General features: G+C 43.7%; 1 protein-coding gene across 1 annotated transcript in view; it reads left to right on the top strand.

Moving 5' to 3' along the window:
- Window positions 1–7,809: 7,809 nt before the first annotated feature.
- Window positions 7,810–12,814, top strand: part of CNR2 (cannabinoid receptor 2) — a 15,819-nt gene continuing 10,814 nt past the window's right edge. Inside the window, exon 1 of the mRNA XM_019547598.1 lies at window positions 7,810–8,379. The gene's annotated coding sequence lies outside the window, so the exon portion shown is untranslated. The remainder of the gene's footprint in view (window positions 8,380–12,814) is intronic.

The raw sequence follows: 12,814 nt of genomic DNA, 5'->3' as shown, positions 1-12,814 counted from the left end.
AGGGACCTGGAGCTGTTTATTTCAGTATTATTTGGCTTTTTTATTTTCAAACAACTTATAAAAGGCTGGCAAGATTCCTACTTATACTGTCTACATAAATGGACTTCCCTTTGATTTGAATCAATTCCATAACACTGTTCAAGTGCTAAGGGCTATCTGCTGAAGTAGGAATTCCTCCCTGAAACCATATGTTCAGAATTAACACCAAGGTATGTCTCTGCCACAGGCATGTGATTGCAGCAAAAGGAGGAGGCACACCCAAACCCATTATCCTGCTAGCACAGGTAGCAGTTGAAGTGAACCTTCAACAGCACAGCTAAGAATATAGACTTAACTGCCCAGCATCCCAGATGGGTGTGTATAGTCCCTGCTGAAACCTATGTTAGTGTGTCTTAACTGTAATAAGTGTCCGAGTTATCTAAATTAAAGCATGGTATAGTCATGTCTCCTAGTTCTGCAGTGCATCTGACCTGGACAAATGGCTTCCTGGTTAATCACCATCTCAGCAGCTTCCACATCAAATTAACACATTGCACAAGAAAACAAAATATTTTACTTTTTCAAAATGCGTGCTCTGTGAGCTAAGCATACATTTCCTTTCTAGTTCATATATTCTTGTCAGGAACAACACAGCTGCCCTCAGCTACAGTGGTATAGCCCAAAAATCTTCCTATTTGTGCAACAAGTGTCTACCTAAACCAAACCCATGAGCAATACTGTAAATGATATATATTCAGGCTTATTTCTGTCTTTTCACTGAATTTAAGATAAACTGCTCTTTAGATTATTCCATGCAACAGGTGCATATTTATAAAGTTGACATTTTTGGCTTCCAGGCCCTTCCTGCTGGTAAACACATTTTTTGTGGTGCTCATTCACTATTCATATTTAGACAAACAAGCATATTTCAGTTTATTTGGAGGCAAATATTAATTTCCAGTGCTTGCAACAGAAACGTTGCAGCATCCTGCTAAAGTGGGAAAACTGATCAAAAACATTTTAAGTACTTTACTTGTATTCACTAGTCATACTTCAGAATGAAATTACACAAAAAAAATTGTACATTATATTACAAGAAGTAGAAGAAAAATTAATTATGTATTTATTGGTTCTACTCCAGAAGGATGGTTTTTAATTATGTATTTTAACTATATTATTTAAGCTGTCACACTTTGTGGTTATAGTATGACTGGGTCCATCAATTTAGTTGCAACTCCTGCTTATAAAATAGCATTAACTGCTGAATCTTTCAGAATTACAATTTCTATGGCTCTCAGTGATGTTCTAGAGCAGTCTTTGCATGTCTGGAATCACGGCTGTTACTGGGCACTATTTGTAGAGTTATGAATTACTCAGCACAAACAAGAATGCTAAACACAGGGTTCTTAGCAGTTAAAGTATTTTTTTCCCTCGGTAAAAAAAATCTGTGCGTGTGGCTGGCATGTGCATCTACTATATTATTCCGATTATAATAGTCTTCTCTGGATACAAGTCAAGCCTGCATTTATTTTTTCCAAAAATGGAACTGGAAAAACACAAAAACAAACAAAACACAACAACACTCCCCCCCTGAATATAGGTCAATAATGGGGGCGGGGGGCGGAGAATCTTGAACTACTTAAAGTCAGAGAATCTAATAAATCAAGGAAAGGACACAAAAGGTTTAAAGCATTACAATACTCAAAGTCAGTATTGAAAACTATTCTGAGTTGATGTATTTATTGCAGGCACAAAAATACTACAAGTACAAAAGTGAGTAAGATAGGGGGCCCAGTCAGAGGTTGCCCCCAGTAATAAATCAAGTGCGATTGCTATGGTTCTTTTGAAGGGAGAGAAGAGTAGAGTTGTAATCCGAACAATACAATAACCACTTGCATGTACCCCTAGTTTTCATCTCATGGCATCACTTTACCCACCACTGGCATGCAACAGTTTCTGGGATGGAACATAACAGCTGTTTATTATTACTGCTGGTTTTGCTTCCTGCTCATGCCTTTCCACTGTAGGAGATGAGATGAAGTGAAATGTTACAGCTAATTAAAACTGCAAACAAGAAATAATGGTGAGAGCTGGTATCTAAGTCCCTAAAGGAAAACTGGATGAATTTTCCTATTACAAAGTGTGCCAGTGGGTCAGGGAATGAATGGCATGACTCTAGCTTCATGCGTCCTCATCTCCCTGAAATAGGAGAGAGGTCAACCTCCTTTTGAGGTTAATGCTGACTCCTGCAGTACAGCACCCCAGTACCTCTCTAGGGCCCCGAGCCTGGTGCTGAGTATGTGGGTATGTCTAAACCACAACCAAAGGTGCAACTGCTGCTGGTGGATACACCCGAGCTGCCTTGAAACTAGCTAGATGAGGCACTGATGCATGTAGTCTCAGCAGCATGAAGCTCAGCACAGAATAGCCACCCAAGTAGTTAGGTTCCCATCCCAGGCAGGATTTGGATATATGTGATATCTTTTATTTGACCAACTAAATAGTTGTAAGAAAGTTCTTTGCCAACTTTTGGGCCCAAATGCCCTTCATTAGACATAGGGAGACTCTGCTGGTGTTGTCATGAGTACAGCCCACAACCAGGCAAGAGTTGCAGCTTCATCTGAACTCTGGTTGAAGAGCTCCATTGCTAATTTCAGGCCATCTGGAGTACATCTCTATGCATTTCACTATGATGTAGACTGCATGAGGTGTGCCCCCTACCGCCTGCAACGTCAAATGCTAATTAGAAGTTTTAATCTCAGCCCCAGCTCAGTGCTGCAAGAAGATTGGAAAGTTTCTCAGACTGAGTTGGTATGGCAAAGGTCAAAGCCTCTTACTAACAATCAGTAGTTCAGGCCTTACTTGCATTTTATTTTGCCATTAGTGGGATGGCTCACCTGAAGCCCAGCCTAAAATGTCAGAAGTTAGCCAGAACTGAAGGGAGTAAAACAAATAAGATGATATGATAAAAAGCATTTGCTTTCACTCTGACAGTGTAATTTCACTTTATAACAGATATCAGAAACCCTTATTAAAAGGTGTAGTTTACTCTTCCTTGTATTATGGCAATAGCAATTTTTTCTGATAACATCCATTCTTTTGGCAAAAACTACACCTCTCGTCACAGATTTTGGAACCTGCTTTATGGTGCAAATAATCACACTACAAATAAAGATGCAGTCTTGCAGGGATTGGTTTGGGTGCTGACTCTCACACTCAGAACCAAACCAGCTGCCTTATTTTGGGGTCAGTCCATTCTCCCCTTGAAGTACATAGCCACTCTTAATTAAGATTGTATAGTGAGAGTGTCCCAAAGGTGCCAAGTGTCTTTGCACACAGGGAAAAACAGTTAAGGTTGTTTCCAGCACACAGTGTAGAGGACAATTTGTAGCTCTTAAAGCAATGTTCTTAGTGATCATGAGCCACCATTACAGTTCTACAGCAGAAACCTGGGGTAGTTCTCGCAAGAAGTGCAAGAATAAGTTATAATAATAGCTTTTATCCCAAGGTACTTCATAAACTATGGATGTGATCCTGCAAAATTCTTACTTACGAGACTAATCTCACTGACATAAGTACTTTATATTCCCAGACAAGCTTCAGATGGATGTGCTGTTCTTCCCCTCCCACCTCATGCTTGCAGCATGCAGGTAGCCACCTGCAAGCATTTCAGTGGAACTGTATGGCAGATCTATGCACCCACCTCGTAATTCAGTGGCAGAATAGAACAGCTCACAGGACTGCAGCTGTAGTTTGTATGTCAGCTTGTGAAGGTCTTTGGAAACCCTTAGGGTGCAAATTACTATGAAATTGAGGGGTATTATTACTGTTACCAGTCAGTTATTACTGAAAATGTTAAGAGGCACTCTTTTCCCCCCAAACACTTACATGACACACTTTTCAAGAAAACAGTGTTTTGAGCTACTTTGTGTGAATGGGTGTGAGGAGGAAGAGCCTTACAGATTCTCATTGAATTCATGTTTAGCTGGGAAACAAAGTGTATGCATTTATTTATAGCCACTGCTTGGACACAAGGTCATAGCCCCCATGATTACACAGGCACCAAGCTATTAGCCGAGCCAGGCAGATGGCTCTTTTTGCCTCCAGTAATACTTCAACATCCCGAATTGTTTTTATAGCAAACATTGCCTTCTGAGGGGCTGATGCTGCAAAACCCTTACTTATACAATCAGCCTTTACTCAAATGAGTGATGACACTGCAAGACCAAACCCTTATTTTATACCCAACATGCTGGGTTTTTTTAAAGCAGGAAAGAATTTGCTCTCTCAGATTAACGTTTGTACTGCAGTATGAATCAAGAGTTGATTTTAAAAAGTCCAAAAGAGAAAATTAAGTTCCGCTGTTTCTCCGCAGCAGGGAGAGAAGAGATTATGGACACATTTTTGAGTTTGGGAAAAGGCTTACTTTGAAATCATACCAAATTGCTGCCTTAGACATGAGTACAACAGCAATAACAACAACTTTGCATCCTGGAGGTCAAGACAGACTTTAAGTAATTCTTTAAGGCCAAAACTTTTATAACCAGGAGGGAGTTCAGAGAGAAGATGGCCGAGTTCATTGAAAGCAGGATACTTGAATCCCAGTTTCCCACTTCATCTATTTTATGACAGTTTAATACAGCTTCCTGGCAAAGGCAATCAATCATGTTGTTTCAAAGGAGTGTCTAGCGTGTGTGCCGATTACATTATTAGTACTGTTTACGTTTTAAAGAACTGCAATATGCAGACAAGAGGAAGCTTTGCTCTGGACAGACCGGCATGGTTTGCATCATTACTCTGTTCAAATTGCAACTGGCATCAGAACGAGGCACATCAAGGTCCAATGAACTGATATATTAGTATTACAGATATCATACATTACAGGGACTGGGTGCTGCTGCTGAGAATTTAACTATTCCATACCTGAAATGCTAAAGGTCTGATCCAAAGCTCAGTGAAGTCTCCTGTGGCAAAGTGGACCCCCTGACTAGGCACAGTGCTAGTTTCCCCACTTGCCTTTGGGCATACCACCCACCTGACTCACCTTGTTGTTAATGAATTAGGATATTAAGGCAGGAGGCTACCCATTCTTGCCCCAGTGCCAGGGTGTGTCATCTTCAGCTCCATTCCTCCCCTATACTGCAGCCCAAGCCTTGCAGATGGCATCCAAGTGACAATGCTCCCAGCCTACAGCCAGGCCAAGCGTAGGCTGTGTTGTCAGGCCTCAGACACATGCGCATTCATAGTGCCCTCCTCTCACACTCCACCCTCTCACAGGGTCTCTTTCACACACCAACAGCTTATACTGCCTTGCTCCCTCTTGGCGCGGGGCCCTTTGGCTATAAGCTTTAGCTAGCTCATACCTTGGGTGGCAGACATACCCTCTTTTGGGCCTCTCCCATGACCTTCCCTGGGCTAGTGGCCAGCCAGTTACCCAGCCAGATCTGAGCTTGCCCTGGCCCCTTCCAGGGGCAACTCTACACATTCCAGCAGACTGGGCTCCCAGGCCTCTAGTTTTACGCCCTCATTGGGGCTCCTCATCTCTGCTCCCTCACTGGGGCTCCACACCACCCCTCACCAAGGCCATGGGGCTTCCCTCCCCAGCGGGCTCAGGTAGCCATACCCATGCCTGGCCCCAACTACCTCTCCTCAGGGTCTTGCACCCCACAGGGTGCAGGTGGCCATAACTACCGCCAATGTTACATAACCCACCCAAAGGTGAGAGCTAGAGTTAAGGCAACCTGACCCACCTTTCACCAGGGTAGTAACCAGCCTGGCATCTCCTGGGAGCTCCCACACCACTGAGAGCCCCACCAGGCCACCCACTCCCAGCAGGGTGCAGTTTTAGGTCATGCCCAGGACCAGGAGCCTCCCAGCCATCCCCTACAGCTCCTCCCTTACCTCCTGCAATGTTGCATGCAGCCTTGCAGCCAAACAGTGCTACTACCTGCCCCGCCAGCAGGGACCTACCTGCTCTCTTCATGTAGACGACCTCTAAAACGGCCGCTTGGCTCTGCTCTTGAAGTGGCAGGCACCAACAGTGCCCTGCCACATCTCCCCTTTGACTTCAGTGGGCTTGGGACCAGACCCAGATACAGGCATGGGCAAACCAGGTGGCCACCCAGGGCCTGGACAGAAAGGGGGCCCAAAAATGGAAAAAAAAAAATTACAATTACCAAAAAAAGTTTTAAAATTGCATGTATACAGGACTGGCAGGGTTACCAACTGAGAATGAACTATTTAAAGACATCCATACCACAGATGTGATAAAGATTTTTGCAACAAAAAAAATCATTATCTCTAGGAAGTGGGGGCCTGATACTAAACGTTTGCCCAGGGCCACCAGGAGTCTAGGTACGGCACTGCTTGGGACCATCCCTAACTCCTCTTCCTTCAGCTTTGCATGCAGTTTTCTTTCCTATTACAGTAGGTAGCATGCAATTACTTAGTGTGGGACTCTTAAGTTTATGCCACCCCACAGCACCTCATGGACATTGCCTGCCTGTCTGTCTGTCCCCACTAAGCTTCCCCCCGGCCCTTCCCATACCCCATTCTTGATTCAAAACCTGCCCTCTTTTTATTATCTTCTATCTCAGTCTGTCACTGGCTCTTCAGGGTTTTATTTCTGCCATGACTGAAGCTAAAGGAAATTTTACTTTTCACGGGAACACAACTGAACCCACTATTTTTCAGGACTCAGATTAAAACCTCTCTGTTCTCCTTTGCTCCTGGAGTTTTTCTAAAGTTCACATTTACTTTTCATCCTTCTGCTAATGCCATCGGTGATCAAGGCAGTGATTAAGAAACAGCCCCGGGTTTTCAAGAAGTCACCCCCAGCAGGCACCAGATGATTAAAACTGTTCGACTCCCTTTAAGCACCTGCAGTAAGTGGCTAGATTTTCAAAAATGCTCAGAGACCAGGACTCCCACTGAGACCAGCAGAAAATCTCCCCCTTCAAACTGGGAAGCATGTAATTTTATTGCTGCTCATGAGCACGTTCCACATTAGAGGGCAGCAGAGTATAGATAATGCAGATTGAAATCAGACTTGATGCCTGGTGAAACAGACTGATACCCAACTTGATACGACAGTTTGCAGGGCTAGGAGGTCTCCAGCTTGAAGGCAGAGTGGAAGGTGCAAAGATCAGGAAAGTGAAGGCCTGCACCACAGACAGAACCGTCACGAATCGGTGTTGTCCCCCCCACCGACCATCCACCATTGAATAGTGATGCTTAGGACTCAAAAGCTAATGGATCAGAGGGCAGTGTGGAGAAAGGGACTTGTTCTATGGCAGGAGGAAGCTGAGAAAGTAATTCAGAAGTCTGGATGGCATCTTTGGAGCCAAGAAGATGTTGGAGAGAAGGAGCTAGGCTAGTGGGAAGGAACTGCAGACAGGAATCATTTCTGCCAGGTGGCCAAGGGCACATTTAGAAGTGGGTTAATATCCATCAAAATACACACAAATACCAGCAAAGTGTACGAATGAGCCCAGCTTCTTCCCAACCGCAAATGTGGCAGATATCATATTCCCACTGTGGAGCAGCATTATTGTCTGCAACGAGATGTCCATCCACCCTCTCCAGGACTAGCAAATGTTTGGAGCAGAGTCAGACCAGAAGAAGGTTTACCTAGGTAGGACTCAGGAGAACAGGGCTCTATTTCTGTTGTTACCACTGACCTGCTGCGTGACTTCAGACAAGCTATGTCCCTGCTGTCTGCTACATTTTTGCCGTCTGCAAAATGGAGAATATTCTGCCCTACTATGAATGTGTGTTCACAGATTATTATTTGCACAATTTATAGACAGAGAAAGGAGGACTGTTAATGGGGATGAATAATCAAAAATCAGTAGCACTTATCTGAGCTGGCCCCCTACATGCAAATAGGCAGGTGTATCAGTATCTTTACCTGGTATTTGTGTCCTGTCCTTCCTTAAAGATTAGGTGGATGAAGCCTGCAAGTTTCTTGGATAAGAGACTCCTGATACAGGAAGAAGTCAAAGTCATTGAGAAGAAAGCCCTTCCCAAGCAAATCACATCCCTGCATGTGGCAGGTTTGAAAGATGCAGCACTACCGTTCTTCTAACAGCCAGCACAAGCGAGTGAGAACATTAGCCTGGGAGGGGAAGTGGGGAGGGAAGGAAAGGCTTTTGACATACTTCTCACCATGAGAACACAAAGAGTGAGAAACCAGGGAGGGGATTAACATCAACCACCTTCCACCCAGGGGAATAACAGGGAATGGTAGAAAAAGCTCAGGCAGAGCCAGAAGCGGGGTCAGGGAGAGAAGCAGTCATCAGTGCCCAGCTGTCCAAGGATGACATTCCCACAAATATCTGGACTGCTGGAAGGATGGGGAGTCCCAAAAGCATCACCAGCCTGAAACCTGAGTGAGAGGAGGTGAGTAGTCTTCCTTTACTACCCAGAAGGTACATCTTTGCCAGAAAGATCTTTTTCCTTTTTCCCCAGGCTAAGGTCTATCACACCTCAGAGCTCAACAGTGGTGAAACACACAGAAGGGCTCGCAGCATCTTGCTGAGGTTTGTGAGAGGGGCAAGGGTTTTTCTGTATACTTTCAGATATACTGCAATGCAATATAGCACTTAGGGGGTGGGAATGATATTTAATGAATGCTTCTTTAACAAGAATTATAAAGGTAACATTTTACATTGATTTCCTCTGGAAAAATCAATATGGAAGCATTAGAGATGTTGCCAAATATCATTTATCCAAGTAGACACATATGTATGGTGCATTTTTGCATCCCCCCCTCAGTTAGAAAGTGCTGTTGATTATTGTGTAATAACAGAAATATTCTGTGTACCACTTTAGTACCATGTTGCCATTTGCAGTGCTGCTCGTAAATCTACACTGGCATTTTGCACATTGTGATTTTCAACATTAACAAGTTGATAGAAGAACTAAACTGTGAAGAAAAATTAAAATGCAGAAATATTGCATGTCTATCACATAGTCTAGATGCCTGTCACATAGTTTAAGATCAAGGGCTTTCAAAACACCTGGCAGTATTTAAAGCAATCATTTGGATAAGCGAGGAGGAAAACCTAATATCCACAACTTTTCTTACATTGCAAGCACAAATCCTGTGCAAACTGAAATATACACACAAGCAAAGCTATTTAATTATTTCAAGTGGACAGAGAGAGAAGGATTAATGCATGTAGGAGGATTATGTTTCATGCAAGACCTTTTACTTGTTCATATTGGCTAAGAAGCATTAAAAAGCATTTTACTTGAATAAACCAATGCAAGTTCTCAGAAGTGTTTATGATACAACATTTGAATGTATCACTGCATCTTCAAAGTGCTGGAAGTATGACTAATCACAGCAGCATCCATGTCAGTTTTTTGTTTGCTAGTTTATCTTGTATATTAACCTATCAATAAGATGGATGTTATGGTGTCTCAGTAAAGAACAGAGAACTATTGGCGAGATCTGAAAGCACTGCTACCACATGCAATGCAGCATATCTGATAGCTGGGATGAATCACCGCAAGGCACTGGAACAGAAGACGTCTTATGCTGCTCTAGAAGAAGTCTCCACTGAAATCAGTGAAGTTCTGTGCTGGTCTGAGTGAGATCAGTCACGCCTAAAACCTGAAGGTCTCTGCTACATGCCAGCAGCGCTTACCATCTGCAAGACTGCATCATAACCGCATTAAACTATCATGGGCTTTTCCTGCATTTTCTTCCTGTTACTACAACTGTGCTGCTTGTATGTTTGGCATGACATTCCATTTTGTAGCTTTTGGAAGACCATCAGTGCCAGACAATATTGCCTTTGATTTTCTCTAGTCCATTTTTCAATGTCCTAAGACATGGCTTCAACCACTTCCTCCTGACAGAACAGTTATCATTGCCCTCCTTGCCAGGAAGGGCTTCCCTGTTTTGGGGAGAAATATTGGCCTTGAAGTTAAAGCACCAGGGTAGAAGTCCAGAGATTTAAGTTCAGTTATTAGCACTGTCACAGACACCCCACCCCGTGTGACCTGGGAACAAGGAGCTGATCTCTCTGTGCCTCTATTTCCCATTTGTAAAGTGGGGACAATCACAGTTTCTTCTGCCTTGTCTACATTATGATGATGATATGCTTTGATCAGGTAGACTGGCATAGGCATGGGGCAAAGAGTGGGGTATCTGCTGACTGCAGAAGTGAAAGTGATATTCCCACTGGGAGTGGGGAAGTGGAGAATCTTGTTAGGTTAGGACTGGACTTTCAAGTGCTTGGGTCCCATTTAGACCCCTAGCTAAAGAGCTCAGATGCTCAGAGATGCTCAGAACTGACTGTTTGAGTGTGCACCCAGCAAACTGAGCTGTTCTTCAAATACAGCTCTCAGGACTTGCCCTATTCCCAGCGAAACCAAGGGAAAAACTCCCCAGGACCAAGCAGAGAAGAAACATGTCCTTAAGTTGCCTTGCACCAGCTCCAACAGAGAAAAGCAATTAGATAACTCAACATCTGCTCTGCCCCTCCACTCAGCAGTTCGTCTTCTGACCCTCTACTTCCTCCTTCCCAACATGTACAGCATATAGAGCTCCTCTGGGACACAGTGCAGCAAAAACCATAGCTGTAGGAATAGCTGATATAAATATATTGAATCCCTTAGCCAAAAGAATCTAGAAACCAGGGTGCGATTTGAGATAGTAACAAATTCCAAATTGTGTTTTCCATCTTACAGTGCCTCAAATCTGCCAGTCTCCAAGAATTTAGCCCTACAGCCCCTCTGCAGTTTAGCCAGCGATATCTTCACGCTACAAAAGGAAACCAGCTCATGGAAAAGATACCTATAGGGGTCTTGCCCACCTTTGGACTTGCCTTGTCCTTTGTCCCTTCAACTCCCAATACATCCTCCATTTGTTAATAAAATCTGTAATTCCTCTGCTTAAAAGCTCCCTGAGTTCTTCAGACTCTTCAGAAATGATGTAGCAAATCCTCACCCTACCATAATAACAATTACTTTTGAGTTGATTTAGAAACTTATAGGTGCTGATGGCTGCTGTGATTTTTTTTTTACATCATAAAGGTCCCGTGACCTTTCTGCTGCTTTCCTGATAATTCAGTATAAGCTCAGCTCACCAAGTGACAAGGGGATACCATATATATTCTGATAACCAGAGTTTCAGAGAATCAAGGGGATTTTCAATGTAATTAATAGATGTCAAAAGATGTGTGAGCTTGATCTGGATAAGGTAGTTTTGATCAGCTGAGGTTTGGATAATCAAGGCTTATCTTGTATTAAAAAGCAATCCCTTTTCTAGAAAATGTCAAGGAACAGGAAGATTTAGGTTATTGCTAACTCTGCTGTCTTCACTGAGCTCACAGACATGCTGCAGTTCCTCTAGCGCTGTAACTTAAATTGTCTCTCTCCAGAGAGAAATGTGTTGTCAGGTTAAGTATTGGCATTTAGTAATTAATGTTGCACTGCTACACTGTTCCCCTGAAGAGCTGCTGTAAGCAGAAATGCTGTAATCAGAGCTCCATACCTTTGGTACAGTGTGATTATCTTCAGCCCACACACTAATTTAAGAAGAGATTTAAGATAAATGCAAAACTGACATCCAGATATCAACCCAAAACCCCTTGGGGTATTCAGTAGGGCTGGCTGTGAAGTGTCTGTGTTTGAATTGCTCCCCACGCCACACGATGGGTGCAGCAGGCTTGCAAAGTGTTTAAATCTGTGCTTTTAATTTCAGTTCCTCTCTAGTCATTAGTGCGAGAACACAAATCATTCTCACCCAGCTGATATGCACTGTTTCGCTGTGCTAGGGGGCTGCTGAGATTAAACGCAGCTCCTCAACATGAAGTGTTTAAGATGCTGCCAGTTCTCTGCAGCCAAGGGCAATCTCCCGCTGACTTCTGTGGAAGCAGGTTTAGGACCACTAAGCAAATTTTACTGGACACCAGAGCGTTCATTCGTCACAAGCCTGATGTCCAATTATTGGAGATGCAGGCGGCGGCAGCTCAGATGACCTCGTCCTGTACACAGGCTATAGACTGCACCACTAATGAAGCAGTGTAATCAGAGCTCTTACCCCTCTACACGATGCTTCAATGCATCTATCCCTTGCCTCATCCATATTTGGGATGCTGCATGAATCACCACCATCAGGCAATATTAAGGCTTTGACAGTTATATCTATGCTCAAGCCAAGGGGCTCTCAATAAGAGACATCATGTACTTCAGTCATTGTGTATAGGAGCTCTGCAGGCATACTCATGGACAGAGCGATGCTCTCCCACAGGAATTTTTAGGGAAAAATAATCCCCCATGAAAGTCACCAGTCTGGTTCTTCCCTTGCATGGGGATTTCCTGGCCTTTGCTAATAATCCTTCTCCTACTTATATCAATGCCTCACCTTTATACCATCCTGCATACTCTGTCTACCCAGGGCCTAGTGTTGGCTGTGCTATTATCCTGCTGTATGTCCTTGCACAGGTCACACTCCGTGCCTCCATCTGTAACTCGGAATGGGACATTTCCCACCTTTTCAAAGATACTTTGAGATCCAGGGGTGAACAGCTCCCCATATGCAGCAATGATCAGTAATTCATCTCTTCTCCAACTGCTCCCTTACCCATAGGCTCTGCCAACTCATTTCTCGTTGCCTGGTTCCTTATTCCCCTTCCTCCCAAGGGGCGTCTTCTCACGGGGCATTCTGTGAGGCACTCTGGTACAGGGCACTCTTGTAAGATAACGTTTGCCCCAGGGTGCTTATACTCTTTGGATACTTGCAGACACTTTATCAGATCAATCCGTCTACTGTGTTCTGCTCTCCTTTGTCCACCTGTCCTGCCCCCTGGCTTTCCCCTTC

Source organism: Crocodylus porosus, unplaced genomic scaffold (assembly GCF_001723895.1).
Source record: "Crocodylus porosus isolate Cpor-Errol unplaced genomic scaffold, CroPor_comp1, whole genome shotgun sequence".
Taxonomy (NCBI): Eukaryota; Metazoa; Chordata; order Crocodylia; family Crocodylidae; genus Crocodylus; species Crocodylus porosus.
This window is presented reverse-complemented; position numbering and strand designations above follow the sequence as displayed.